This window comes from Pleurodeles waltl, chromosome 7 (assembly GCF_031143425.1).
Source record: "Pleurodeles waltl isolate 20211129_DDA chromosome 7, aPleWal1.hap1.20221129, whole genome shotgun sequence".
NCBI classification, from domain to species: Eukaryota; Metazoa; Chordata; class Amphibia; order Caudata; family Salamandridae; genus Pleurodeles; species Pleurodeles waltl.
The window spans coordinates 601939057-601945336 of NC_090446.1; positions in this window are offsets into that span (position 1 = coordinate 601939057).

Sequence of the window (6280 nt, forward strand, 5' to 3'; positions counted from 1 at the left end):
GAAAAACTTCTGCAAAACTTCCAAAAATAGATTTCATTTACATGCAGAACTCTTTCAAATTATTAGTACTAGTAAATCAGACTAAATCAGTGCATGTTTTTTGTAAGTAATATTTTCCAAACAGGATTTTAAAATGTTCATGCTTCCACCCATCCTGACAATGCCAAAAGCAAATGTCATGACCCCAAATAAAAGGCAAATGTTTTATGCAGCTGAAGAACAAGATACCTTTTGAGATGGCTGTCTAAAATAAAATAAAAAAGGGCACATGCAGGTTCCATCGAGACAGTATGCTGCATTCCTCTTCCTGTAAATGCTCTCACTTTAAAATCAGCTGAAAACAAAATAAACACCAGGCTCCCTCGAAGACACAGCTTGACATTTGACCTCGGTCTCTGAATGCCCAGCAAATGTGACGGGATGGTTGCATCTATACTAGCCTATTTGTCCCCAAAACAATGGTAAAAAAAAAGGTTGTGGCTTTCGGTGTTGAGGAAGGAGTGAGGATGTAACACCACTGGATGGCTGGCTGGCCTTCCTGGGCTGAGGACCCAGTGGTAGTGGTAATAAGTGCACAGGCAAAGCCATGGGGCCAAGGTGGGAGAGTGCAGCAGAGGAAAATGCAGGTTGGGGGACTATTGCGGCCATGAGGCTAGCCAAGCATTTACCTGGCTCACAGGGCCTCAGCGGGAGAAGCAAGGTTTGCATGGTGTCTCTCATGGAGTGGGAGGTGGAGCCAGAGTCCATGGCAGTGGGTGATGCTTGACATGAGGGGGGCCTACCTTTGGGCTTCTCTGGTCCACAGGCAGTGCTAGCAGATATCGGGAGGTGGCACGCCAGGTGCACGATTAATGGAAATTGAAAGAAGACTGCGTTTACAGCAGTGCAATTCATCCTACAAGAGCAACACTGGGATCTAAGAAAGGAGGGGGCACAAAAGGAGATGGCTGAAGTTTAGGGAAGGTGGAGGCTACGAGGAGAGCACTTTTATGTTCAGCTGTCCTTATGGCAAAAGGGGGTAATGGATGGCACACATTCATTCAGAAGGAAGGGATAATATGGTGTGTCGGGGATTTACTCACCTGCATGGTTTTGAAGGGATGATGGACGGGAATTACATGGCGGAGGGCCAGCTAAGGGTAAATGAGCATGGGTGGCAGAAAAGGGTCCAGAAAAAGTTAAGAGGGGCACTCGGAGAGAGTTTAATGCTGACCAACCAGGACAGGTAGGAAGATATGGAGGTCGCAAAATTGTTTTTGCAGAAAATGACGCCAGTGAGACCGGCCCTGGCGATGTACACTGGCAATGGTTGGCTGGTGATTTACAAGTCCTTTCGGGGCGTCTCACTCAGGGTGACGTAGGTGGAGCCGCACAACAGTGACAAAGGTAGGGGGAGGGAAGGTTGGAATGCTTCGAGCATGGGCTCATACGCCAGTTAAGATTGACAGATTGCAGTACTGGGTGTTGAGGGTAGGGAGTGGGAGGAGACAGAATTTTTGTTGAATGGTTTTCAAGTTTGCTTTAAGTTGAGCTATGAAGGGCTGCGAGAGCGGCAATGGACAGAGAACTTGCACTCAGTGCATGGCATGATGATTTTGTTTTGGACAAAGCTAATGAGGGACGCTCATGAAGGTCCAATTGAAAGGTCCCTTTTCAAACGTTCCCTTGACAAATCTAATTGTGTCATCTGTTGGCATGGTCCCCAAGAAAGAGATCGCGAAATTTAGATGCATTCAAAATCTTTTGTGGCCAGAAGGACAGTCTGTTAATGACTTTGACACCGAGGAGTGTAGGAGACTGCACTACATTGTGTGGATTCAGCCATTGCTTTGACTAATAGGCTGGCGGCAGGGACACTTACGGCTAAGTGCGACATCAAGTCCGCCTTCTGGTTATTGCTGGTGCACCCTTCAGATTTTGAGATGCTGGGGGTTCTGTTTGCAGATTTATTTTTTGTAGACAAAGCTTTGCCTATGTCAGCCAAATGAAAAAGGGGTTGATGTCCCAGATATCTTGCATCTTTGAAAAATGGGTTAATTGGATATACTCAATTATCCTCAGGAATGGTGAACCCCTTACCCATTGGAATATGTCATATGAAATTAGAGGATAAATCAAGTAAATGTTCTGTTAATCTGTAATGAGTATATGTTAATAGAAACAATAATTCAAGTTGGGTGAAGCAATGTATTATTACTAGAAAGACAAGGTTACCAAAAGTGAACCAAAGTATATGAAGATGAACAGCCAACAAGTGTTTCGGGCCTTCCCGGCACGCAGGCCTGGGGCTTTCTCAAGGCAGCATATCTATAAAGTTCCAATTGTAATAAAGCACGAACAGATCTGATATTAGATTCTCCAAAAGTTCTGACCGGTCTGTAGCGATAAACGGTCACCTGCAGTCCAAGTAAGCAGGGTATTCGGAGACAGGACTTTAGGGATTGGACTATGGTGGTGCAGGTGTGTTTGCCCATGTCAAAGACTGATCAATCAGGTTGAGTAAAATGTGCAACTGTGTGGTCATATCAGGGTGAAGGGGTTTGTCCTCTATGAGGGTGGGGGAAACTTTCCAAAAAGGGGGCAAGAGAAGGGGAAGTTTTTCACCACGAAATTGGGAATAGGCTTTCAGTCTCTTATATTTTAGGAGTCATGAGAAGAGCATTAATGGAGACAGTTTACATAAGCTGGATTTTGGTACTCACTCATTCCGTATTTGGATGGGAAAGGAAGCGGAATTACATGGGTTGCAAAGCTCAGAGATTAGATTGTTGTGGAGGTCAAGGTCTGGTTGCTATAAGAGAAATCTGAGTCTGGGATGGGCACTACATTGAGGTTACATTAATGTTGTTTGTTTTGTTGCAGGTCCTGGGCATGAGCACATAGAGGCATGGACCTGTGGGCACTCTTTCGTTAAATGGGAAGTTTGCAGTACGTAACAAAGGCCCCCACAGCCACTGCGGTGCAGGCGGCCGAAGCTCCAGGGGGCCCCCTCAGCAAAGTAATCTGGCGGGGGAGCTCCTGCGTGAGAACAGAGGGGGTGGGTCACTCCCTGTATTGTACAGGGGAGCCCCCTCACGTTTAGTTACGTCACTGGCAGTTCATCAAGGGGAAGGAAGGAAATTTGGCAAACAGCTAGATTTTGATAATTTTGCAGTACAACTAAAGTGGATAAGGAAAGGCAGGATGCATTGGTAGGAGCTATTGATGAAGGTTGCTTCCCTAGTGAGAGGGTGCGCCCTTGGCCAGATTTATTAATCACCCATTCAGGAAAGAACGATCTTGTAAAAAATGTAGCTCTATTGAAATGCATTAAGGAGGATCTTTAAGAAATAAAGCAGAAGTAGGCTGGAACAAAAGTTGTTTAGAACGAGCGTTTGCCATGTAGAGAATAGAGAGGAGCACAAAAGTCTGGAGCGATTGACAGGGTAAGGCAAAAGCGTTATGAGGAGGTTTTGTAAACGCAAAAAACTTTTCTGTTAGAGCACCAAAACACATTTTGAGGTAGTCCACTTTTTTAGGGATGATGGCATCCATTTGTCATTTTTTAGTACGGAGCTGTATTTGCTTCAATTGAAGAATGTTTAGGAAGAGTTGCTGCATGGTTCCTGTTAATATTTTCTTGGTGGGGGAGGAGGCAAAAAAAAAACCTGAAGGTTTTTTTTCTGGTGGTGATTGGTTGAACAAGTTTTCAAGTTCTTGCAAGGAACACTGGTCATGTTGAGACTAAGTTGAGTGATCCGGGGCAGGTTTGAAATCAACAGGAAGGGAATAGTGGAGTATACTATGATGGTTGGGCAGTTGAATTTTCAGGTTAGGAGAGTTTGCCCACGGTTTGGACCTGTTGAGGGTTACTTAGTTAGCAGGGGAGGCAGCTGGTTGGGTGGTTTTATTTAAGCAGCCATTTTCACATCTAATATATTGTCTTGTGGCCCTTGCTGTGCCATCCCGACCGATGAGATTTTACAGCGGCAAACATTTAAAGCCCGAAAATCTCACCCCAACCCGATTCTCGGGCAGGTAATATAGTCCAGGGACAGCAAGTGACATAACTGGGTAAGTGAAGGCAGGGGTAGAATTTGTAGGTTCGCAGGGACAGTTTTCTTAATCCCCGCCCACCTACCCTCTAATTAACTAAAGGATGTTTTTTTTGTGTGCTTGGGGAGAAATGGTCCTGGGGTGCGTCAAGAAAGATTTTCGACTTCATAGCCTTTTTGGTGAGACAAGTGGCAGACTTTGCGAGAAGGGTTATTGTCGCTGATGAACAGGTGCACAATGAGCAGTTGGTTGAACAAGTTTTAGTTCTCAAGTTCTTGCAAGGAAAGTTGGTCACGTTAAGATCCTGTTGAGAGACGCGAGATGGAATTTGAAGTATACAGTGATGGGTGTGAGAGAGCGTAGTTTATATAACCCATATTAGAGCAAAATATCTATATTAATATGTGACGATACTGCATTGAAAACTGTAATAATAGCGATTTTGCTTAAACGCGCACCTGAATTATGACCACGGTAAATGGTCACCAATGTATACGCAAACTAATAATGATGAATAAAATGTTTTGTTGTGTTTAATTAAGCTTAACATTCATAATCTTTAAAGGCCTTAAGTTAGCGTGACCTGTAAGATTTAGCTGCCCAGCTCTCATATTAAATGCATTTTTCTGTTTTTCCAGTGTGCTGACTTGCAAAGGGCCATGACCCTGCAAATGTTCTTTTTCTTCAGCTTGGAAGACGAATGTATCTATGTTAAAAAACGTTCCTAAGCGCATACTCGGTGCCTTGGTTTAAAAAGTATGAGCAAATTGAAACAAGTGTAGATTAATGTTATGTACAAGGTCACTTAGACCGATGGACAATGAATCTGCTGACCCAAAGGACGTGCCAAAGAGTGAAGTAACGCCAGATGTGCCACCGCCGAAGACGTCAATTATGAAGACCAATCAAAGAACCATGAATTAATGTGGGGTGACAATTGAGATTACCAAATGCTAAATTTGATAGGTTCAAGATAGTGGGGTATAGTAAGTGTCCAATAGAATTTTGGGGGAATGTACTACGAAAAAGGGATAAAAACCCATGTCACAGAAGGGTCATTAGAATTAGGTAGGGAATGCTACTGATTTTATCCAGAAACTCTGTCACTCTGTTTGGTGACTTTGAGAATTATTAGAAACCATCCTCACCCATAGACTGCCCTTTTACACTTATCCTCCTTATGAGGGAAGTGCCCACTTTTGCCCTTTAGTTGAGTCCTGATTGATGGCGCTTTGACTGATGTCCTGAAGACGAAGACTGAACCTGTGTGCTGACCTAATCCTTGGAGGGTAATTATGACAAAGCAATTTGTAATTTGTCTGTTTGCTTTTCCTTTCTAGGTACCAACTGCTAAATTTTGACAGAGACCATAGCCAGATGTTTTTCAAATTGGTGTTCTAAATTGTTTTGCATGAAGCCCAACATGCCAATGCTAATCAGTGGTTATAACAGGTGATCACTAAATTGATGCAAATAGACAAACGACTGACGTTATGCTATGTTGAACTGACACGATATTGACACTCTGCTAACATTGATCTATGTTCACGCTGTGTTATGTTCTGATGTTTGTGATTCTTGCATTAATGAAATCTTACCAAAGTTGCCATATCGTGACTATGTTTTTATGTTTCTTGGTGTTAAAATTAATGCATTTGCTATTAGATTGTAATAAACAGGGAATAAATTTCATAAAATTCTACTAAACCGGTGTGGTCATTCATGACTGAAAGGTCATGGTAGCATCTTTGAATTGATTGATGTCTTTGACCAAAGTGAAATGTATTGTGGTGATAAATATTGATGACATTATTGATATATTGATTGACATATTGATCAGCTGTCTCGTCCTACGGTGTCTTTCAACTGGGTCAAAAGATTCATTGGCCTAAAACGAGTCCTAATGTGTAATAAATTAACATAAAAGGACGCGTTAACAGGTGGATAGGTGAAGTTTCGAGTAAGGAGAGCTTGTGCTTGTTTTGGACATGTTAACTGTTACGTTGGGGCGGTGGCTGGTCAGTTTGGTTTCAGTGTTTAGTGAGGCGGGATTAAAGCCTCGATTTTCTCTAAAACTCCTCTAGGGTTATGCCAGGCGCTGGCACGTACGGACATCGTTCCATACTCACATCTCACCAAGCTCAACGCCTGTGCTTGTAGGGCACGGCGCATCTCCCCATCCCATCCCTCTGATGCCTGTGACCAACCTCTCACATATTAACTAATGATCTATTCTGGGTATAAA